The sequence below is a fragment of the Peromyscus californicus genome, unplaced genomic scaffold (genome assembly GCF_007827085.1).
Source record: "Peromyscus californicus insignis strain IS unplaced genomic scaffold, ASM782708v3 Scaffold_15__1_contigs__length_86483966, whole genome shotgun sequence".
NCBI classification, from domain to species: Eukaryota; Metazoa; Chordata; class Mammalia; order Rodentia; family Cricetidae; genus Peromyscus; species Peromyscus californicus.
In genome coordinates, this window is record NW_026294447.1 from 48,245,112 (window position 1) to 48,269,711 (window position 24,600).

The 24,600-nt window shown below is 45.7% G+C and overlaps 1 protein-coding gene across 12 annotated transcripts in view; it reads right to left on the reverse strand.

Annotated features, from left to right (window-relative positions):
- Positions 1-24,600, reverse strand: part of Foxn3 (forkhead box N3) — a 401,288-nt gene that overhangs the window by 263,143 nt on the left and 113,545 nt on the right. For 8 of the 12 annotated variants that reach the window (XR_008218343.1, XM_052738753.1, XM_052738743.1 and 5 more), the window contains exon 2: positions 21,971-22,064. The exons of 1 other annotated variant lie outside the window; for it this stretch is intronic. The gene's annotated coding sequence lies outside the window, so the exon portion shown is untranslated. The remainder of the gene's footprint in view (positions 1-21,970; positions 22,065-24,600) is intronic. 3 more of the 12 variants (XM_052738745.1, XM_052738748.1, XM_052738747.1) reach the window with 1 other exon arrangement.

Genomic DNA, 24,600 nt, shown 5'->3' on the forward strand with positions numbered 1-24,600 from the left:
AGACCAGGCTGGCCTCGAACTCACAGAGATCCCCCTGTCTCTGCCTCCCGAGTGCTGGGATTAAAGGCATGCACCACCACCGCCTGGCTTTGAATGATTTTTAGAGTAAAATAATACGCTTCCACCTCTTAGCCCCTCCCTTCCCATCTCGGTATCGCCACACTGAGAACCAAACTTTCAACACCTGAATGCGTAGGGCTACCACTCAAACCTTTCCAAACCATAGCACAGTGCCCAACATAAAGCACATGTTAGCTTTCATTCTTGGTACACATCATTGCTGGTGATGGTAATGACCATGAACTTAGAGAGACCAGGTCCAGGGTGGAGCCCTCTGAAGCCTGCTTGAGACTCCTAAGCACAGACACTATCTATCACTTGCTCCTCCTCTGGCTGGTTCCCCCTTCTCCTGATGTAGACAGGACTGTGCTGGGGAAGAAAGGGAAGGGGGATCCATGGAGACATGACACCTTCCAACAGAGAGGGGGGGATGATTACAGTGTCATGCCTTGGTTGGATGCACATAGCATCCGGTCTAATGACAAGGGCCAACTGCCCAGGGAACATGGCTTTACACCATATAAAGAAGAGGGTTGGGTGCATGCTCCAGAAATGCAGCAAGGATCGTCTAACATGTAACAGCTCTTTGAGAAGGGTATGCTCAATGTCTTCTCTTAAAAAAACTATTACTTACTTATAATTTTGAAATACAAAAAAAATCAAAAGTGAGGGTTTTTTATTATTTTGTTTTTTTTGTTTCTTTGTTTTTTTGGTTTTTTGAGACAGGGTTTCTCCGTGTAGCTTTGGTGCCTGTCTTAGATCTCGCTCTGTAGCCCAGGCTGGCCTCGAACTCACAAAGATCCGCCTGCCTCTGCCTCCCGAGTGCCGGGATTAAAGGCATGTGTCACCACTGCCCAGCTCAAAAGTGAGTTTTAATAGACCTTGATTTCACTGCCTTGGAACACTAGACTCATGTCAATGTCTAATGAAAAGAAGTGATACATATACCCTTAGAACAAGGAGCATCCATAGTCCCTCTTCTTTAACACAGGGTCTGTTATAACTTAGCTGCCTTGAACTGTCTATGTAGCTCTGTTAGTTACCTTTTGCTGCTCTCATCAAATCCCATGACCAAGGCTCCTTACAGAAGGAGGACTTTATTTTGGCTCCAGAGGGACAGCCCATAAAGATGGGAGAGGCGTGACAACAGGTATCCAGAGCAGGAAGCTGAGAGATCACATCCTCAACTGCAAACACAAAGCTCCAAGAGTGAACTGGATAGAAGTGGCCAGTGGCCAGTGAGAAACTTCCACTGGCGAGGCTCTACCTCCTAATGGCTCCATAACCTTCCCAAACAATGCTACCAAGTATTCAAGTACCCGAGCCTATGGGGTACATTTCTCATTCAAACCAGCACTGTAGCTAGAGATGACCTTGAACTCCTGATCCTCCTGACTCCGCCTCTAGAGTGCTGGGATTACAGGATTATACTACCGTGCCTGGTTTTATGTGGTGTTAGGGATTAAAACCAGGACCCTGTGTCTACTAGGCAAACATTCTAATGATGAAGCTACACTCTCAGGCCCACTTCTTCTATCGTGAACCTTGCCAATAATAATAATCATTTAAAATATGAGAAGAAGGCTGATGAGATTACTCAGCAGTTAAGAACACTTGCTGCCCTTCCAAGAACTTGAGTTCAGTGTCCAGCACCCACAATAACTTAGCTGGTCACAACCTCCTGTAACTCTAGCTCCAGGGACTGAATGCCCTGTTCTGGTCTTCTTGGGCACACACATAAATAATAACAAAACTTTATGTCCAAGTCATATATATGTGTGTGGATGTGGATGTGTGTGCATCCCTAATTTTTTTTACAGAAATATGGATCTCACTGCTTGACTTTCTTTTTCAGATGCTATGATAAAATACTCTGACCAAAGCAATTTCAGGGAGAAAGGGGCTGTTTTAGGTCACAGTTTTGGGGTACTATCAATCACTGCCAGGAAGTCACAGCAGCCGGAACTCCAAAGAGCTGGTCACGTGGCATCCAAGCCAAGAAGCAGAAAGCAGGGAATATGGGTGCTCGGCTCTCTCCTTTGCATTCACAATCTGCAATCCCCTGCCCACAATGAAGATGGATCTTAACTTGTCAATTAATGCAGTCTAGACGGACTCCCACAGGCATACACAGGGCCCTATCTCCCGGGTCATTCTAGAGTCTGTCAAAATGGCAATTAACATAAAGCCATCACACCCACTTTCCCAAAATTGCTTTTTTACTTCCTAAAGAATATTTTGAGACCAGCCTGCAGATACTTGCTTTGAATTTCCCGTCCCATGCTAAGACCTGGAGACTCACTATGCTTTAACCTCTTCCTCTGTAGAAGTAAGCACAGGTGGACTGACACACGCAACAGCTGGCATATGAAACGCCCCCAAGACCATGTTCCGATGGCCAAACCGTGGCACCGGTGAGGGTTGGCAGAACCTTTAAGAGCTGGACTGTGTAGAAGAAAGCGAGGCCTTTGAGGAAGTGCCCTTGAAGGAGGCTGTTGGGAGCTTACCCTTCTGTCTCCTGTTTACTTCCTCTCCATGCATTCCCACAGTGATACACCACCTCACCACAGATTCCCACAGTGATACACCACCTCACCACAGATTCCCACAGTGATACACCATCTCACCACAGATTCCCACAGTGATACACCACCTCACCACAGATTCCCACAGTGATACACCACCTCACCACAGATTCCCACAGTGATACACCACCTCACCACAGATTCCCACAGTGATACACCACCTCACCACAGATTCCCACAGTGATACACCACCTCACCACAGATTCCCACAGTGATCCACCACCTCACCACAGATTCCCACAGTGATACACCACCTCACCACAGATTCCCACAGTGATACACCACCTCACCACAGATTCCCACAGTGATACACCACCTCACCACAGATTCCCCAAGTGATACACCACCTCACCACAGATTCCCACAGTGATACACCACCTCACCACAGATTCCCACAGTGATACACCACCTCACCACAGATTCCCACAGTGATCCACCACCTCACCACAGATTCCCACAGTGATACACCACCTCACCACAGATTCCCACAGTGATACACCACCTCACCACAGATTCCCACAGTGATACACCACCTCACCACAGATTCCCACAGTGATACACCACCTCACCACAGATTCCCACAGTGATACACCACCTCACCACAGATTCCCACAGTGATACACCATCTCATCACAGATTCCCACAGTGATACACCATCTCACCACAGATTTCCACAGAGATACACCACCTCACCACAGATTTCCACAGAGATACACCATCTCACCACAGATTCCCACAGAGATACACCATCTCATCACAGATTCCCACAGAGATACACCACCTCACCACAGATTCCCACAGTGATACACCACCTCACCACAGATTCCCACAGTGATACACCACCTCACCACAGATTCCCACAGTGATACACCACCTCACCACAGATAGAAAGCAACAAGGTGAACAGACCATGGATTAAAGCCTCCAAAACTGTGAGCTCAAATAAAACCTTCCTCTTTCTAAACTGATTCTCCTAAGCATTTGTTCACATATTCATGTATCTCCTTTTTGGAAGGCACTGGGGGTTACTGTATCGAGGGCTTCACATGCGCCAGGCAAATGTTCCTCCAATGAGTTAAATCCCAGCACGTCTTAGATATTTCTTATAGTAATGGAACACTAACATAATATATAAGATTTTTTAGAATGTAGACGGCACTCCGCAAATCAGTATTCTTCTTATTTATTGCTGTTACATCTTTGTACCCTTTCCATCTTGTCCTTTTAAATGCTACCCAGTGGACCAGGACTGTGCTCCGAGCTGTCCCTGCAGATGGAGACTGAGACCGCATCCATCTGCTATCATTATTACAAATAATATTAAGATAACATTGTCCATCCATTCTTACTACTTTGCTTGGGAAAAAAAATCCATAGGATATATTTCTCTAAGGGTGAGTGAGCTTGCTGGACCTGTGAAAACATACATTTTGGGAGATGTGCACTCCCAAGGCACTCTGCTAGTATACCCCAAGGCAAGTATTGAGTAAGGATGCCTCCTTCCACAGCTCCTCCCCAGAATTAGATAGTCTCAAAAATTTCAAACAAGTAAAAAATGTTTTGTTTTTGTTGTTGTTGTTTTAGTTTTTCATTTTCAGGTAAGAAAAGAAATTGAGGCCCGGAGTCCACTAAGCAAAGACCACTAGTTAATACATCTTCTTCTCATCTCTAGGGTGCATCCCTGCTGGTTAAGCCTGGAGCTCTTCTCTGCCCGGGTTCAGGCAACTGTCTCTCAAGGCACCAGAATCCCAAGAAACAAGAAGTCTCAGGCCTGTCCTTGGCCCAGAAAGCCAGGCTGTGGGGTCATCCAGACTGCAAAGTTGCTGCCTGCAGCTAGCTATGGTGATATTTTATTTGTGCTGAAATGTGATTTTATTTGTATGTTAATAAATAAAGTTGCCTGGGGGTCAGAGCTAATAGCAAACCATAGCAAAAGTCTGGCAGTGGTAGCACACACCCTTAATCCTGATCACATGACAGGCAAATCTCTGTGTGTTCAAGGATACAGCCAGCATGGAGACACACACCTTTAATCTCAATACCAACCATAGAAGATCTGGAGGTCTGTATAGACAGTCAGTGACGAGGAGGTCATGTGGTTGGGTTTACAAACAATGAGAAGGCAGAACAGAAAGGCAATAAAAAGACAGACACACAGGAAGTAGGTCTCTTTCTCAGGGGAAGGACAGTGGTTTTAGTCTCAGCTCTTAGCTACTGCTCTGACCTCTTGGGCTTTTAACTCTGCATTTGGCTCTGTGTTTCTTATTTAATAAGACTGTTACATCTACAGCTAGCAGATAAAGAAAAGTCTTGCCTCCAAATTGCCTAAGGTCCAAGGTCATTTTCCTCCTGTTTATGTTATCTGGTCTCCATTTGCACTCCCAGCCAAGGGGCTCATGGGGATGAGGACAAGGGCTCCCATTCCTCTTCTACCCTCTCTGAGGAAATCTAGACTTTTTTAAGTGAGGAAATCTAGACTTTTTTAAGTATGAAAGACGACTCCTTACAGTAAAGAATGGTCTGCTTCAAGTCAAGTACCTGCAGTGCGATCCCTAACGACTCCCTGCATGTCAGCGATGCAGGAGTTCACAGGGAAGCAATGGAGAGAGAGGAGAGACAAAGACAGAGAATGTGTGCACTGTCTGTCTCAAGGACTACACTGTGGCCTCGGATAAATCCACCCAACATCTCCCTGTCTCCTCCTAAAAGCTGGAAGCGGTACCTGGTCTGTTTCTGCAGCCAGCAAAGAGTAGCTGAGGCTGTGCGCTTTCTAAGCAATAGAGTTTTATTCTTGTTCACGGTTCTGGACTCTGGGAAATCCAAGGGTACCACAGTGGTAGCTGAGGATAATATGATAGTGGAAGGTGAAAATGCATGCGTGTGCAAAAGAGGAGACTCACAGTGTGAAAGCTGTGAAGAAGGCTCAGTGGGCAAAACACTGTCTGCACAGGCATAAGGGCTTGAGTTTGCATTCTCAGTACCCATGGAAACACCCGGTATGGTAGTGTGCATTCTTAAGCCTGGCTTCATAGGATGGCAAGGCAGAAGGCAGAGACAGAAAAAAATCCTTAGACATTTTCAGGCCAGCTAGCCCAGTATACATGACAGGAAACAACAAAAAGACCTTGAATCAAACAAAGTGAAGGGCAAGGACTAAAACCAAAGTTAACTTCCAGCCTCCTGCTGAATCCCTTGATAACTAACCCAGTCTCCTGAGACTAAGGACCCTTAGAGAAAGGCATTTATCCCTCTCAACCTAATTGCTTCCCGTGGGCCCATCATTTTCATAGGCACAATTCAATTTCAACACAGGCTTTGCAGGGGACAAATGGCGATCCAACCACAGCAGCACCTGCCTTGCTGAACCTGCAGGACTGCGTCTGAGCAAGGCTGGTGTGCACATGGAGGTGCCCTATATAAACTCTAAAATGCAAGCCAAATGGATAGTCATGGTAAATGCCCACGAGACGGTGGCCACTGGCTTCTGCGCAGGACTGATCCTGCTCAACGCTGCATCCTCAGCTTTGCAGCCAAGGCCCAGCCCCGGTCTGAGGTACTTCCAAGGTCATCTACCTCCTACAGGAGCATACCAGAACCAAACTGATCATCGTGGGGTTATCTCAATTGTGTAAAATGCATTTCACAAGCATCTGTTTACACACCAGCCCGGCCAGGTGCTCTGCAACTCCTCATTCACTTGGCGGAGGCAGGAAGCGCTGGCCCACTTAGTGGGATTTCGCAACCAAACAAGGCACACGCTAGAATTCAACACAAAACCAGGACTGGAGAGCGGCATCATCGTACAGTTGTGACCCACCGCTCTACCACACGGTGGAAAGGACACTTAAGTGCTGCTAGGCCTTTCTCCTCTCATGGAAACCGCTGTGCTCTGACTGCCCCACCACCGGCCCAAGGTCCTGTTCTACCACCTGTGCTTTGAGACTGCAGGCAGAGGATTTTAGCTCTCTGGGTTTAGTGTTCTCATCTACAAAAGAGTGCCAGAAAACACTTCATTAGGGACATGGCTACCCTAAGAATGCCAAGCCAGAGAGCATCTACTAAAGCTTAGTGCATGAATTCAAATGATATCTTGTTGTCTGGGGTTATCTGTTTCCTCTCACTTCTCTCTCCCCTCCCCTCCCTTCCTCTCCTCCCCTCCTTCCCTCTCTCCCTCTTTTCTTTCTCTCTTCCTTCATTTCTTTCTTTCCTTTTCTTCTCTCTCTCTCTCTCTCTCTCTCTCTCTCTCTCTCTCTCTCTCTCTCTCTCTCTTTCGTTCTTGTTGTTTGAGGCAAAATATAGGGCTAGGGGTGTGGCTCAAGGGGAGAGTAGTGTCTAGTATATAAAGGCCCTGGGTTCTATCCTTGGCCCTCCAAAAAGAAACGAGGGCAAGAATTGCTGGGGATATACCTCAGTGGTACAAGGCCTGACATGTACGCATGAGAATCTAGGTTCAATCCACTGAAATGGAATACAAGGGATGGAGGGAGGAAGAGAACCAGACAGGAACATGCTTCACTGATCCTCCTACACAGCTCAACTGTAGTTACACACAGACTCATTGACGCCCAAGCCAACTGGGGCTGGTTCTTATATAAAGAACTGGACAGAAGCCTGCTTAGGAAAATGAAACACAAAAGATGGATAAAAAATAAACCCCAGGACAGTCCAGTCCACAGCAGATATTCACAAGAGGAGACCAAGGAACAGCAGAGCTTGGAGGTGGCTGTCCAGCTGGCTGGGAGGGGAAGGCTGAAGGGATCCATATGATGTTTTGTGTGAGTATAGAACACGCCAAATGCTCATCTCAGGGCTTACACCTGTGTGAGAGGTGAGACCCGGGTTACCCCTTGGTGTGATCCCCGGAAAGGAGAAGTGCCTACCCCATTTTCTCCGGAAGGATATAACACAGTCTTTCATCAATTGTAGCCAGTTTTTGTCTGTACAAGAAGGTCTCACCTCACCAGAAGATTCAGCCATCTGCAACATAGTCAGGAGCTGGCTGAGGTCTCAGAGGCCAGAACAGTCATCTGTACTACACTTTAGCTGATCTTTGCTGGTTCTCTGTTCTCTGAGGAGTTTGTAGTTGCATTCTAGATAGTTCTGTGCACAGCACTGAAGGCCTAGATTGTGGTCATCATAGGGTAATTTAGAAATACCTCAATGCTCTCTATCTGTCTGTCTGTCTGTCTGTCTTTCAAGACAGGGTTTCTCTCTGTACCTGGCTGTCTGGAACTCACTCTGTAGATCAAGCTAGCCTCAGACTCACAGAGACCCATCTCCCTCTGCCTCCTGAGTGCTGGGATTAAAGGCATATGCCACCACAGTCCAGCTTCAGGTCTCTTTTTTAGGCATCCAGTTGTATTACATTTCCCCACCTACCTGAAATTAAGTCACTCCATGAGACTAGCTTTGATCAGTAAAACGTGAGTGGAAGTGGCCTGTCACTACTGGATGGCTAGCTTTCAGAAGCAGCACACACTTCACCAGCAATAGGAATGTCCCACATGCCTTGGCTTCCCATTGCTCTGATAAATGCCACGACCAAAGCAACTTGAGGAAGAGGGGGTTTATTACATCTTATTTCCAGGTCACAGTCTATCTTCGAGAAATGTCAGGCAGGAACTCAAGTCAATAACTTGGAGGCAGGAACCATGGAAGAACCCTGTTTACTGGCTTGTGCTCTCTGGTTCATGTTCATCCAGCTTTCTTATACAACCCAGGACTACCTACCCAGTGGTGGTACTGCCCACAGTGGGCTGGGGCCTCCCATATCAGTCAACAATCAAGGTAATCCCCCACACACCTGGCCACAGGCCAATCTCATATGGTCAACCCCTCAGTTAAGACTCCCTCTTCCTCCATGATTCTTGGTTATGTCAAGTTGACAATAAAAACTATGGAGGATGTCTTGCTCTAGGAACCAGACTAAGAATAGCTCTTAAGAGCACAGTCCTTGACCATTCTCAGCATACAAGTAGAGTGTGCAAGGAAGAGAACTTTGTTATTTTATACCGTGGAGTTTGGGGCATTGCCTGTCACTTTATGACCTAGCCAAGCCTGAGTTGAGCACATGCACAACTTGGCCATCAGGAAGTGACCTTCCAAATGGGCAGTTCCTTGTTACGTGCTCAACGGCATTAATATGGATTATGTACCCCTACGGTTCACAGTGCCAGGGACTCAGCTGTTCATTAAAGGTGTGAGTACAATTTTAATTAGGAATAGTTCAACTTGTTTCAAAACAGCTCATGAAATGGAGCTCTAGAAACTCCCAATACCTGCTCTATGAACCTCCCACTACTGAGCTGAGTTAGCGAGTACATGGCCCAGTGAAAGGCCAACCATCAGAATCTGCTCGGGAAGCCACTCATGGATGAGAATAGCATAACTCTCATAAACTCCAATTCTAATAGGGAAAGTTTCCTCCACAGGGCCTTTCTTTCCTTTCCTCCCTCCCCTATTCCCCCTTTCCTTTTTAACTATGTAGCTCAGGTTGGCCTTAAATTCAGGCTCCTTCTGCCTCTTCCTCCCCAGGGCTGTGGTTACAGGTGTACACCATCACACATGACCCTCCATGACACTCTTGACCAATAGATGCATCTATCCTCCCAGAAGTCAGGCTGGGCTGGGCAAATGGCAGTCTTCCATTTGCTTGATTTCCCATCATTTAATGCAGTTTGAAAATGGGGTCTTTAACCTTCATAGTGGGCTGATGCCACCTGAGTCAAGGTGTGCCACCCTCCAAACCTGACCTGTGATCTCGTACCTCAAAAGGCACAGTTCAAGTTACTGATTCATTTAATATATAAAACCTGAGTTTAAACCAAAAAAAAAAAAAAAAAAAAGCCGGGCGGTGGTGGCGCACGCCTTTAATCCCAGCACTCGGGAGGCAGAGGCAGGCGGATCTCTGTGAGTTCGAGGCCAGCCTGGGCTATCAAGTGAGTTCCAGGAAAAGGCGCAAAGCTACACAGAGAAACCCTGTCTCGAAAAACCAAAAAAAAAAAAAAAAAAAAAAAAAAAAAAAAAAAAAAAAAAAAAAAAAACCTGAGTTTAAGACAAAGCCTAGAGGACTTGCCTAGACTAAAAAGGACCATAAACTACAGTTTTATACAGCATGGTACAATAAAACATCTATACTTTATAAAGTTCTGATGCATGGGGGTGGTGCAGCAGCTAAGCAGTGACTGATAAAATCTTCAACATTTCTCTAGAACAGACCTCATGGATACACAGGCTATTTACAAACCCACTGGTTCCACCAGCCTAGGTCAGATTTATTGTTTTAGCCATCGTTTTTTTTTTCTTTTTTTTTTTCTTCTTCCCCACTTGTAAATCAGTACAAGCCAGCCATTTTAATCAGCAAAATATCTATACTGTGATCTGTTCTCTCAGGGTTTTAAAATGACCAGGTCAGAGTCACCATTGCTGAACCACTAAAATGCTCAGAAACAAATACAGAGAAGGGAGGAGGGGTGTGCCAGCAACTGGATGTCAAGGCCAGTGACCTTCCTGCCCATATCCCGACTCCAAGCCTTACAGCTCACACCTGTGCTGCAACATCTGAAGATGCTCAGGGCCGGCCTCTAACCATCTTGACATATGTCAAGGTTACACTGAGTGTAATAGCCAGTTAAATTATTAATGAAAGAACTGTACAAATAAAAGCACCATGCTCTTTTATGTAGTAATAATTATTATTGTAAGCAATGCAAATTGAATAATAAGAACCGTCAGGGCAGTTCAGTGATAAGCTAACAATTTTCAGCAATCAGACCAAACATCTCTGCTCGAGCTGTTTAATAAAATAAATACCAGTTTGTTGGCATTTTTGTTCAGTTAAGCACATAGTCTATATCCCAGGTAGAATTAAGAAAGACACGGAGATAGTATGATGTAGAAGACGATGTAGTTATGATGGAGATAATTTAGTTATATCCCAATCCTGAGGAGACTGGGTATGGTATAAAGTACCCCAGAATTGAAAAATAACATCTATTTAATGGATGCATGCATACATGTTCATACAGACATATACAGTTTGACGTGCATATATGCTACATGAATTTTTACATATATCAGCAAGCGAATAGAAATAGTAATAATATTTCCATTACATTCATATTGGGAATAATGATATTTAGTGTGATAATAACAAGCCTGAGGCTGGGGACAGAGTTCAGTTGGTAGAATGCTTCCCTATCATGCATGAAGATCTGGGTTCAAACCCTAGCACCCCATAAAATGGGTGTGGTGGTACATGTAATCCTAGCACTTGAGAAGGCGAAGCAGGGTGACCGGAAGGTCATCCTCACTACACAGTGCCTGGACTACAAGACAGCAGGGTTCAAAAAGAAAACAAAGTCTTCAGGCGTTAGAAGTCATTATTAAGCACCTTGCTACCCGTGACACAGCCACTCACCACTCTGAATGAGAAGTCAGCAGGTCATTTCCTTATTTCCCTGAAATGGGCTCTGATGGGACCCTCAAGAATCACCTAGTCATCCAGCAGAACCGAGTCCTGCCTCGTTCTCTCCCAGTTTATCAGAGGCTGGAAAGGAGGCAGCGCGTCCCATTCATCAGATCCAACGAATCGCTGGGGAGTAATTCAGCCCTTCAGTGGCCATTTGGACCAATTCCCTGCCTCTCTTTGTTCACCTGGAAAATTACATGTCACCAGGAGATAGTGACGCTGGGGGGTGCAGTCAAAAGCAGCTCCACGCCTTGAGCGTCCAGCACAAACAGAGCCGGGCTGATAAACGGGCTTACCCTGGCTGCTATCAGGGTGTTCATCGCACAAGCAAACACAGTTTGTACTGGGGTCTGACTGTTGAAAGTCCAACTGTTCAGAGGCCATTGGACCCAGGCTCTGGGGAGACAGGCCTTTGCAAAAGCTTCTCTCTTCTTTCATGGTCTATTTGCCATGTTAAGCAGGCCAGTTTGAAGGCCACTCTTTTGTCTACAGGAGTCTACTTCAAAATAGCTCTTCCCAGACTCCTGGGAAGACATCCCCGCTCTGACTTGTAGCTCTGTCCCACTAAACCCATGTTCTATTTTTTTTTTTTTTTTTTTGAGATAGGATCTCATGGAACTTAGGCCAATATATGTCTTCCTATTTAGTCGTGGATGACCCTGAACTCCTGATCTTCCTACTTCTTCTTCCCAAGTGCTGGGATTACAGGCATGCATCACCACACATGGTTTATGTGGTGTTGGCGACTAAAGACAGGGTGCCCTGCACACTAGGCAAGCACTCTACCCGCCGAGCTCTAGCCCCAGGGCCAGACGTTCTTCCTTATGCTATGTTGACACCCTCATCGGCATCAGCTGAGCTCCAAGCATTGATCATAGCCTTGAGATTGGGCCCAAATGACTCAATGCCAGATTAACATTCCATTCTCCACTGGGGGCCTTCATATGCATTTACAAGAGATAGAGTGATAATCAGTCCGACACATGAGGACACATGAGGGTAACAGGTACAATGTAGATCAGCAGGCTCAATATCACACTGCTCATGGCAGTCAGAGGAATAGCTTCTCTCTGCCTCTGCAGGGGTTTGGGATGTCCAGATGTCACCCGGGAGATAAACATGCGATTGCGTTGTCTTAACCCAGAGTGCTAGGAACAGATGCCCACTCATCTTTTCAAAGGCTCCCCGCTCTCCTGAAGCCAGGAAGAAAGTCTTAATTGCTGGTATGTCTCTAATACTTGCTAATCTTCTTTTTAATAAGGATAAACCCTGGGCTTTGGGCCTCCAGTAAACAGCAATATGAGACAACGACGAGGAGGAGGAGGAGGCGAGGGGAGGAGACAAAAGCAGCCTCAAGAGGTAGGAGCGTGAGAAGACCCGAGGGTCCCCAGATCTAGGTTTCACACAGCAGTGAGATCGCAAAAGCAGTGGCATGTTGTCTGACATCAGGGACACAGCCATCAGAGGGCATTTCTGTACACACATACCGCGTTACTACACAAGCCCGCACGGTGCCTAGGTGACGGCATAGCTTCTCCTTCCTACACTACAGACCTACTCAGGACATTGCCGCACGGAGCACTGTAAGCCACAGGGACTTAAACTGTAGGCTGTGGCCCCATGTGAGGTCGCATAAGTGAGCGCGGGGAAGCGGGGGTTAGCAATGTGGTAACTGTGAAATGTGAGTCGAAGGTGTGCCTGGCGCTGCTTGACTCTGTTGTATCACAGGACTTCGGTGCGGCCTTGGTTCTGACACACAACCTAGGCAGTTTGTAGCTCACAGGCTATCACATCATACAACGACAATAAACGCTGCCTCGGCTCAGATTTGAGACAACTGTATGCTCTTCACTGCGGAAACGTAACGGCCTAACGAGGAAACAAAGACTTAATATTCTTCTACCATAACTGCTTTACGTGTTAAGCATCCAATCAGCATACCTCTGGAAGGACTGTTAGAATGTTAGACTTTAAAAATTGGTGCTTGAGTTTGGGGGGGGGGCGAGGGAGGGAAGAAATATTAAGTGAGTTTACCTTGGGATTAGGGCAGAATTTTCAATAATTTATTTTTCTTTTGGGCTAAGATTTAATTCATTACATAAAAATAAATAAGCATATCCTTCCAATTACTATGCAAACTGCTTTTGTCTTCAATAGGTGATAAATCCCACTTATAACCAAGGTATTATTTTAAAATAAATTTTACAATTTATGAACAGTAAATGTTTGATTTGTGTACTTCTTTACCTTCACACCCAGCCGGGGTCCTATCATGTTTCTCAGGCAGAAAAGAGGTCATAAGTGGAAAATCTTTAAGCTGTCCTGCTGAAGACAGGTACAACACAGCAATCTGCATGCATCTGAGATAGGTGAAGGAGCACAGTAAAAACGAGGCAACGGGACTTCTCAGCTTTACTATAACCTTATGGGATAGGCAATCCATCACTGGCCAAAATGCCATCATACAGCACGTGAGTACAGTCAAGGGGATGGGTGCACATCGCCACCTTTTTATTATGCCAAGTGAGGATATTGATCTTTACAATCATGGATTTATTCTCCTCACCATGCCTTAGGGTAAGAAGGAGCTTACGCTTGAACACCTCTATGCGTATTTTTTTTTTTAAGATTTTTTTATTTTAGTTTTTATGTGTATGGGTGCTTCTCCTGCATGTATGTCTGTGTACCAGGTACATACAGCATCCAAGAGGCCCAGAAGATGGCATCAGATCCTCTGGAACTGGAGTTACAGATGGTTGTGAGCTGCCATGTAGGAGCTGGGAATCAAACCTGGGTCCTCTCCAAGAGCAACTAGTGCTCTTAACCCGGGCTGTCTCTCCAGCCCTCCGTGCATGCATGTTAATGTCTGTTTTCTGATAGACTGTCGGCTCAAGCAGGGTACTATGGTGATATTTTATTTGTATTAAAATGTTATTTGTATGTTAATAAATAAAGTTGCCCGGGGGTCAGAGCTATTAGCAAGCCATAGGAAAGCAGGGCAATGGTAGCGTACGCTTGTAATCCCAGCACTTGGTAGGCAGAGCTGGGTAAGTCTCTGTGTGTTCAGGGATACAGCCATTATTGGATACACATGCCTTTAATCTCAATACCAATCATGGGAAACCTGGAGGCCTATACAGACAGGCCGTGAGGAGGCGGTCATGTGGTTGGGTTTACAACCAATGAGAAGGCAGGACAGGAACTCCCTATAAAGACTTTAACACAGGGGTAGCTCTGGTTCGGAGAGGTAGAACCACCGCAGGAAGAAGGGTAAGGTTTTAGCTCTTAGCTCTGACCTCTTGGCTTCCTTCTTTGCACTGGTTCTGTGTTTCTTATTTAATAAGAAGGTTGGTCACATCTACAGGGTATCTTAGGGTTCCCTCGGCTTACCAGACAGGAGGCTCCTAGGGTCTGGGACAAAATGATCTTGGAAGTGTCTTTTCTCTGCTTGCTTCTTTTCAGGGTGTGGGGCGAACCACACCTGGAGTCTTCCATTTGCTCTTCAACTGCTCTACCACTGAGCTACATACACCCCCAGACTCATTAAATGTATCACTTATTTCTCCTTTCACTTAAGAATCTTGTGGAAGCCAGGGACTGGTGGCACATCCCTTTAATCCCAGCACCTGGGAGGCAGAGGCAAGCAGATCTCTGAGAGTTCGAGGCCAGCCTGGTCCACAGAGGAGTTCCAGGACAGCCAGGGATACACAGAGAAACCCTGTCTCAAAAACCAAAAAAAAAACAAACAAACAAGAAAAGAATCCTTGTAGCTGTGGTGGCACACAACTTTTAGACTCGGCACTCTGGAGGCAGAGGCAGGTGGCACTCCATGAGTTCAAGGCCAGCCTGGTTTATACACTGGGTTCCAGGTCAGCCAGGGCTAGTGAAACTGAAACCATGCCTCAAAAAATTAAAAAGGAATCCCATACTTCACATTTCCCTACTTTTTTTTTTTTTTTACAGAGAATCTTTTGTGAAATGTGTTTTCTGGGGTGTTATGAAGCCATTAAAAAATACAGAAATCAACACATTTTACGAAAGATCCATTTTCATTTCAACCCTTGCTAAGAGCGTATAAAGTTCCAATGGAAATTAGTTCTACCTAATCAGGGCCTGACTATACTGCCTGGGAACCTTTCAGCAAAGAGAGACAATGGCTTTTTTTTTTGCAGGCAGAAGTAGCAGAGTCAAAAGTCAGACTTGCCATCCATTTGTCTTAATCCACTCCCTAGCTAGCCAGGACTACTGAAGAGAAACAAGTCACAGGCTGTCTGCCAGAATCAGGACTTGTAGTAACACAGAGGGATGTGGGTCAGCTTAATTTCCAAATTCTCAGAAGATAAAGACCGTGTGCCTTAAAGTGGCTGCACCGGGCCCACTTATCATGTGAAAAACAGCTATCCAGTCCATTTTTTTTTACGACAATATTAAAGAGAACAATTGAACTCCCTTACTGCTTGAGAACAGGCTATCTGGTCTCTCCATCCTTGTAAACAGCTTACAAAGAAAGGGCTTTAAACACTAAGAGTTGTTTGTTAAATGAGTAAGTGAAAGAATTCTCATACTTGATTTTCTCTTTGGGTACACATAAACAACTGATTTTGACATCTTTTAGATCAAGTCACATTTAAATTAAATATATATTTACTCTCACAATTTTCAGTCTGGCCCATACACTCTCAGGTTTCCCCAGCTGGAAGAACTTTAAGAGCCACCATAAACCAAGAATTTAGTATCTTCTGAGCAGCATGCCAAGGTGCTTTAAAGGGTTATTTAATTCTCCTACCATCTCCATAGAGTAAACAAGTTTCAGACCTTGTATCCAAGGTCATCTGGCCGGGAAGCAGAAGTGATGAGTGGTAGAATGTATTAGTTACTTGTCTGCTGCTGTGACAAAAGCAACTGAAGGAAGAGTTTGTTCTGGCTCTCAGTGTGAGGGCTCAGTCCATCAGGGAAGGGAAGCCATGTCCTCAGGAGCGTGATTACATTGCATCCATGGTCAGGAAGCAGAGAGAGGAATGAGTGCTGCTGCTCAGCTTCTTTCCTCTGGGGATACCTGCTCTTGAAATGGCACCCTCCATATTTAGCATGGGTCTCCCCACATCCATTAACCTCATGGAGAACCTTCCTGGAAGGCATGCCCAGAAGTTGGTTTCTATGGTGATTTCTAAATCTAGATTAGTCATCACAAGGAATAATAGCTCAGGGTTGCGTCTGGATCCACTGCTTCAGGCTGGGTTCTTGGGACCTTCCACTAAAACCAACCTTAGCACAACTTATTTATTTATCTTGTATGTATGAGTGCTCTGCATGTATACCTGCATGCCAGAAGTGGGCATCAGATCCTATTATAGGTTGGGAGCCTCCATGTGGTTGCTGGAGATTGAACTCAGGACCTCTGGAAGAACAGCTCTTAACCCCTGAGCCATCTCTCCAGCCCCTAAGCACCACTTTTAAGATTTACATTTGTACCCAGCAGTGGTGACACACTCCTTTAATACCAGAACTTGGGAGGCAGAGGCAAGCAGATGTCTGCAAGTTCAAGGCCAGCCTGGTCTACAGAGTGAGTTTCAGGACAGCCAGGGCTATACAAAGAAACTGTGCCTCAAACAAACAAACAGACAAACAAACCAACAAAGACCTGCATTTGTTAGCAACATCACTCGAACTCAGCCATCCCCTCCTTCCTGGAAGCCAGGGTTGTTTTCATTCAGGCTGACAATCCTGCTTGGTCTTTAAATTTTGTCGGCCATCAGCCCATGGCCCCAGAAGAGCTGAGAACCATACTTCGTGGTCATTCTGCTCTACCTGTCTTCTCCTGAGCATGAGCATAATTCCAAAACGCCTTGGGGTAAGCCAAAGGCAGAATTCTGACTGAAGTCCGCTGACATCTTGGTCTGCCACTCTGTGGCCCTCAAGTTTATTGTATAAATATTCCCCTCCTCCAAGTGATTGGGATGAGCAAGTGAGATAGGAAAAGTACTTTCTGAACAAGTTAAATGTCTTCTAGAGTAAAGATGCTGCATTCATTCTTCTAAACAGGGCAGGGCGTGGAAACTGCAGTGGGGATTCACCAGGTCCAAGCATCCAGACACTGTCTGGTGTGTGTATGGCTGGCTCTTACTGATCAAATGTTCCCAGGGAACACATGGAGCCATTATCACTGGTGCAAACAGGGCAGGCAACAGGCACGTGCCTGGAGGTCTGAGAATCAGATCTTGGGAGAGTTCTGTGGCTTGTTTTTTTGTTTCATAATATTTGGGCTCCATTTATGAGTAAAGCATGACTTTCCCTGGTAATAAGTAACCAGTAGCTAAGATTAATTGCCTAAATTTAATTACATTTGCCTTGCATGCCACATGTTGTAAGCTAGCTACCAGGGCACTAACCAGGGCAAGGGATTTGTTACTGCTGTAAGAGTTTTAGTGTCTGTGTACTTTACCATCCCCAACACACAGGGCTCTGGCCTTCTAACACTCTCCTGTCCTTAAAAATGATTCCAATGATAAGTATATCATAGAGAACCACCCCGATATGACTCTTACACCCTGTAACCTGGCCAGCCCTTTCTGCTTCTTGAGGCATCAGACTCCATTTTGAACTTGAGGTTCCTTTTTGCTTTCTGGGTTCTCTCATTTTCTCCATTGTATTCATTCAGAGAGAGAGAGGGGGGAAAAAACCCATAAATGTCATTTCATATTCTAAGCAATTTGCTATAGGCAACTACACCATTACTTTGTACAAATAAATTTACATAAATCATTATTAGAATGTTCTATCTTGGCAACACTATTTGGTTCCCAGAGCACAAATTAAATGCATGCTTAAAGTGGAATATTTTAAAGTTATTTCTATATTGTTTATGAGACAAGATTAGAAATTTCTACCTAATTTTTCTTTCAGAACGGGAGCTTTCTTTTTCTTTGTGCGTTTACAAAGCACATATGTGATTTTCTGCGGGGGGCGGGGGGGATGTCTCTTGAAGCAAGCAATAGAAGACATGTGGCTTATTTTCCAGCTAGTGGTCCTTCTGAGTCCATGTGTTTGGTTCTGAACACTGATCAGGAAGGATCCAGGGAAACGGTCACGTTAGTCTTGCAAGTAGACAGCATTTTGTTCAATAGCATTCTATAGGCTATTTGGTCTGTGTTGAGTGTGGTTAGGCCTTTTTCTCAGATAGGGTCTCACATAGCCCAAGCTGGTTTTGAACTTGTCCAAGTAGCCGAGGAATTGGATTGAACCTAAGATTTCATATGTCAGGCAGGCACTCTACCAACCAAGCCGTATCTCCAGCCCCTGACAAACTTTTCCATCTTACTTATTTATCTTTTTAAGTTATTTTTTAAAAATTTGTGCATGTGTGGGAACCTGCATGAGTGTCTGGAAAAATGTGTGCAGAAGCCAGGAAGCCAGAACAGGATGTCAGGGGCCACGGGACTGGAGTCATAGAAGTTATAAACCTCCGTGCGGGACCTGGGAACCAAATCTAGGTCCTGATCAAGAGCCATAAGTACTCTTTTTTGTTTGTTTTGTTTTTTGTTTTGTTCGAGATAGGGTTTCTCTGTGTAACAGCTCTGGTTGACCTGGAACTTGCTCTGTATATCAGGCTGGCCTCGAACTCACAGAGATCCACCTGCCTCTGCCTCCCGAATACTAGGATTAAAGGAGTGCACCACCACCGCCCGGCTGCAATACGTGCTCTTAACCATGTATTTCTCCAGCACCAACGTAGTCAAACATATATTATTACTGTTATTGTTACTGCTGTTGCTATTAGTGTATGTGTGTAAGGAGGGGCAGAGAGGTTGTGCCCACAGCACGTACGCAGTTTACGTGTGGTGGTCACAGAACAACTTTGCAGAATCAGTGACTTCCATCTTTCCTCGGGTTCTGGGGGTTGAATTTGGGTCATCAGGCTTCCATCATTTAGCAACAAGTGCCTTTACCCACTAAGCCGTCTCACCAGCCCCCCAGGATGCACTCTTTAATCCTGCTCGACTACAGCCTTCCCTTGCTCGGCCAGTCAGTAAGATAGGAGCTCACATCTCCAACTTCAGCTATCGTTTTGACTCCAGTAGCATGCAACCCTACAAGCTGAGGGGGGAAACATTGGCAAGACGAACTAGCTTATTCATGGCAAAGCCTGCAACACTTCCTTGATTCAAAACCGAATATTTATTTGCTTTAAGGTAAAATAGCTCACACCCAGTGCCAAAGAAAAAGGAAAAAGTTCCAAAATGCACGGTTGGCTTTATTGGGTGCCCACCTACTCCAACATTTAGGTTAATTCGGGAAGCCTGGTGCCATATTTGATAACCAGACCAATAGTGCATGTAGGTTCCTGAAGTGAAATGACTTCAATGATGGATTTAGGTTTAACTGACAGTTACAGAGATACCTGGAAAATCCAATAGAATGTGACTGACTCAGTGTCTCTCTCTAGAAAGTTCCTCTCACTCTCTCTTTCCTACTTGAATCTACTCATTATATGTCCGGATTTTCTTAAAGGAGAACAAGTCCCACTTCTCAAATTTTGCAAATGCGTGTGTCACACCATTGTTTAGGTCAGGAGATGGCACACTTCTGCAAAAGGTCAGATGGTAAATATTTTATGGTGCTTGCTCTGCCTGTCCAATTTTTTCACTCTTAGTGCAAAAGCTGCCTTCATCATGCAGAGATGAATGAACTGAGCTCTGCCCCTAACAACACCCTACTTAGAGACACTAGCACGCCCATTCCATACAGGGTCCCCTGCAACACGATCTGGCCTCGAACTAGCTATGTAGAGGAGGAGGATCTGAAACTTCCGACCTCCAGCCTCCAGGTGCTGGGATTACCGGCATGTGCCACTATCCTTGGCTTTAAGCAGTGTGAGGGATGGAGCTCAGGGCTTAGGGCATGCTAGACACACACTCTATTAACAGAGCCACATTCCCAGTCATTCACAACATACTTAAAAGGCACAAAGTTTAGCCTGCTTTTATTTTCTCTGAATCTCAAAAAATGTTAAGAACCTCTCTTGGCTTGTCTAATTTACACCAATGGCGAGGTTTGTTTGGTTCATAGGTGTACGTAGCTTTCAGCTGAGAAGAGAGGGGTCACTTCCATTGGTTCAGTGCAGCGGAAAGAGAATACAGATTCTGCTGCTTTTGTCCCTTCTCTGTCCTGCTGGCTGGGGATTATGGCTGTGATTCTAGGAGGCTGGAGCTCCTCCATCACCCAGGGCCTGGGTACTTGTACACCACAGCAGGTCCAGGGAGGCCGGGGCATTTCCACAGAAGAACAGGCACCTTGGTTGGCAGCTCTCAGTGGCACCTTTAAGAATTTATCACGGTGGTGAATACACCACACCACAGCTCAATCTTTTTTTTTTTGAGACAGGGTTTCTCTGTGTAGTTTTGGTGCCTGTCCTGGATCTCGCTCTGTTGACCAGGCTGGCCTCTAACTCACAGAGATCTGCCTGGCTCTGCCTCCCCGAGTGCTGGGGTTAAAGGCATGCGCCACCACCGCCCGGCCACAGCTCAATCTTAAAAATAAGCACCACTGGCAAAGAACTGAACGTGGGCCATACCCGCTGCACAACCCACAGATTACTTGGGGTATCTGGCTCCCCATTCCTAGCTGTGGTTCCCGTTTTGACCTTGAGATTGTCCCTGAATTCAGGTTTTTGGAACTATCTAAAGACACCTCCCCCCAACATGGACTTATAAATTCATGTTCTTCACTTGTGCTTCCTACCCTTCAATGTCACTTCTTAGCTCCAAATGGCACCTTTGAAGGTCAGGCGCTGGCCTCATCAAGCCGTGGTTACCCCAAGCACTTGGAGGATGGAGGGGTCAGTTTGCAAGAGAAGAGTAAATAATAATACACACAGGCAGAGAAGCAGAAAGATCACCATGCCAAAGCTGTACCACAGTGGCCACGGTCCTGGGAGATGATGCCAGGCAAACCCCTTCTGTCACAGGTCAGAGCTTCCCCCAGGTGGTTCTACTCCAGGATCTTAAGCAGCCCAGGCCTTGAGGAGAAGTCTGACTTTGGCTGGGACAGAGGATCAGGGATGAGAAAGCCAGCCCTGTCTCAGCTGAGCTCACTGAGGCCTCGCTCAGTCCCGCCTTCCTGCTGAAGTGTCCCATCACTCTCCCAGCTTGGCCTAGGCAAGAGATCCTCAGAGAGGAAGCCACCTGAGACCCTTCTAGGTGCACAAATGCCTCAGTAACTATTTCAACCTCAAATCCTGTCAAAGTCTGTGGACTCCCCAAAACAGAGCCCTAGACTTAGTGCCCAGCCCCCACCCCAAACTGAGCCCCACCATCTGCCATTCTCTCAAGACGGAGTTGTGAACCTGGCAACCCTGAAAGATCTCTGAGGATATAGAAAACAGCCTTGGTTTTTTTGTTTTTTTGTTTTTTGTTTTTCCCCACCCTCATCTGTCCCAAGTGCACAAAACAGATACCCAATGACACGGCCAACTGGTACAACCTCAGAAGGATTATGACAATTATGCAAGGCACTCTGGGAAATTCAGACGCACTAGTTAGGTCCTAGCATGTCTCCATATGAAAATTCCCAGCAATGTTTGGGTGGCTTTGAGGGTCTAAGGCGCACAGGAGAATTTTAAATAAAGATGTGATTCAAGATTTTTCAATCATCTTAATGCCTCCATTGGACTGACCACACGGTCAGTCTGGTCAGCTGCATGAATGGATCATTAAGAAAATTGGGGGAAGGGTAACAATGGAGGGAGAAACAATCTACTTGGTATTTGCATTTAAATACAGCTTCGGCATTTCATTGATTCCATGCAATCTACTAAGGTTCCCTGGCGGCTGGGGAAGGGCCACCGGAGTGCTATTACCTGAGTCAGAATGGGTCCAGGAAACGGAGGTCAGCATCTCTCCAGAAAGGACAGAGGTGACTTCATTGTCACTAGACGACGCTTGTAGAGGCTGCTGGAGTGGAGCAGAAGGGAGACAGGATTAGGGTGGAGAAGCAGAGAGTTCTCACAGTCACACTGCGTGTCCTCCCCGGCCTGACTCTGGAAGCGGACACCCTTCAGTGAAAAGCCAATTGCCATAGTGCCTCTCAGGTCTCGGACAGTGAAGGACTGAGTGAGGCCTTCAGGATGGAGTGGTTTTGAAACTGCTTCTGGGGGACAAGAGGGCCCAGAAATTTGAAAAATAGATGCCACAGACATTGTGAGATTATTTGATTCACTACAAAAGCCACCCAGACATTCCTGAGATCATTTTCCTTTACTATAGCTACTTCTGAAACTCATCTGTCTAACTGCCAGAGGTCACCGAGTGTTCAAGGCCAGCCTCGGTCCACTGAGTAGATGGAGTGTTCAGGCTGCAAAGTCACTGACTCTCTAGGTCTAGTGCTAAGGACTACCTCACATAACTCACAAGTCAGTGGGTCACGGTTAATAACACTGGACAACAGAAAAGCTGGCACATGAGATAGACTGCACACTGATTTCTACTGGAAGATAATTTTTGGCATCAAGGGCCTTAAGAATGACAAATCCGTACATTCTCTAAGAAAAGAATGATATTGTCCTGTGAGGGCTGGTGTGGGCACGTTAGGAGACGGTCTCGACAACAGTGGCTCTCAGGTCCTTGGAAGAGCAGCATCTGAGGTCTTTGCTGGAAAGATGGAAATCTTAGCACGGACCAAGGTTCCACAGACAGGATACTGGGAGGAGAGGGCACAGAACAGCGCTCTCACAAACCCTCCAGTGCCTCTGATCTTAGATCACTGTTCATCCATTCACACGAAGGCACTGGCCCAGTCATGAAATAAAACTTTACCCTACTCTAATTAATAATTAAAGACAGGACATTGAGGAGGGATTGGAGAGAGAGGAAGGAAAAAGGGAAGGAGGTTCTTCGAAACGCATTACCCACTTGGGAAAACACAAGCATGATGCCCCCAGAGTGTTATTTCTGTTGGTTAGAGGGCTCCGGGGAAGAGTTGGGGTTAGGATGAAGTCAGAGATTGATCATAAAGACAATGACAATAATAATGGACCTTAGGGGTGGTGGTGAATGGGGGTGGGTGGCAGGGAGACGGTTCAGTGGGCTAATGTGCTGCTGGGTAAGTCTGGGGCCCTGAGTTCAACCCCTTGTAAAAAGCTGGGATCTATGTAAAAAGATGGAGGCAGTGGTGGGTATCTGTGCTCCAGGCCCTCCTACTGAGACATTGGAGGCAGAGAGAGCAGACTTGCCCAGCAGCTCTTAGGCTGGTGAGCCTGGAGTATGCAGCACAGCAGCAGAAACAAGAGAGAGCCTGCCTTAAGGCAGCTGGGTGGTGGTATAACAGGCCTTTAATCCCAGCACTTGGGAAGCAGAGGCAGGAGGATCTCTGAGTTCAAGGCCAGCCTGGTCTATAGCCCGAGTTCTAGGATAACCAGGGTTACACAGTGAAACCCTATCTCAAAATAAATAAGTAAATAAATAAATAAATAGAGGTGAAAGGCAAGAACCAACTCCAGAAAAATGTTCTCTGACTTCCAATGCATGCATGCACATACACACACTCACGCCTATGCATGCACACACATGCATCAAATAAATATTTTTTTGAAATATTAGAATCAGGGTGCTCGGTTACTAGCACAATTGGGAGAGTCCTCGCGCAGTACCCATGAAGCTCTGGTTTGATCCCCAGCACTGTATAAAACCACTGTATAAACCCACGCCTGTAATCCTAGCACTCGGGCAACAGACACAAGAAGACCAGGATTTTAAGGTCATTCTTGGCTACATATCAAGTTGTAGGCCAGCCTGGAGTACATGAGACCCTGTCTCAAATAAATAAATTAAAAAAAAAAAACTATATTGGGACAGGCAAAAATGGGCAATGCTCTAACTTGAGTCCTTTTTGAGATACAGTAACCAGCTTTGGCTGATTTATGAGAAGATCTGAGTGAACCAAGGTCAATGCCAAATTCTGAGAGGTGAGATCAAGGGGACTGTGGCTTCCAATTCCTGGGTGAAGACTACTCAGCCTATACCCTGGGCTTAGAAATCCATGTCCTTTGAGTGTGACACTTAGAGACTTCTGTACCTAGTTTACTTTTTAGATTTTACTTTTTATATTTGCTATTCTGCATTTTCCACAAAGGAGACTCTCAGCTGTTTCAAGGATTCACAACTCATGGTCTGCCCAGGAGGAAGAACACAAAAGAAAATGTGTTCCGCAGGCACAAGAATCTGGATGTCACTGCAGCCCTGGGCATTTCTGCAAAGGGACAAAATATATTATCACACCTCAAAGCCCTGACACTTTCTTGGTTTTAACATTAAATCTCAGGTTAACTGTGGTGTGCATATGACCTCTCAAAATTGGAACTTATATCCAACTCTCCAATTGGAGAAATGGGACTTTTGTGCTCAATTATTGCTCTTGCTTCTAGAACATGGACATAAGTAGAACGTGCCATGTCTTCACTTCTTTTCTTTTTCTTTCTTTTTTTTGGGGGGG